Below are 316 nucleotides of genomic sequence, written 5' to 3' on the forward strand. Positions count from 1 at the left end.
ATTCGCAGGCAGATTCAGAGAATATCCCCGGTCTTGGTGAATAGTTTGGGGTCATCGGAAGGAACATTTCGGGGTTTTTTGTGCTTTTAACCCCTCGGACGCCAGAGTTTCCTTTGCTGCACACACAAAAATGCACAATACATAAAAAACGTTCCTAAAACGCCTGCACCCCTCTATAGATGAGGAATGGTATCCCCTGCACCCCTCTATAGATGAGGAATGGTATCCCCTGCACCCCTCTATAGATGAGGAATGGTATCCCCTGCACCCCTCTATAGATGAGCTATGGTATCCCCTGCACCCCTCTATAGATGAG

General features: G+C 48.1%; 1 protein-coding gene across 1 annotated transcript in view; it reads right to left on the reverse strand.

Moving 5' to 3' along the window:
• Positions 1-316, reverse strand: part of LOC108801862 (germ cell-specific gene 1-like protein) — an 18,627-nt gene that overhangs the window by 16,947 nt on the left and 1,364 nt on the right. The gene's annotated exons all lie outside the window — the stretch shown is intronic.

Source organism: Nanorana parkeri, unplaced genomic scaffold (assembly GCF_000935625.1).
Source record: "Nanorana parkeri isolate BGI_ZX_2015 unplaced genomic scaffold, ASM93562v1 scaffold2537, whole genome shotgun sequence".
NCBI lineage: Eukaryota > Metazoa > Chordata > Amphibia > Anura > Dicroglossidae > Nanorana > Nanorana parkeri.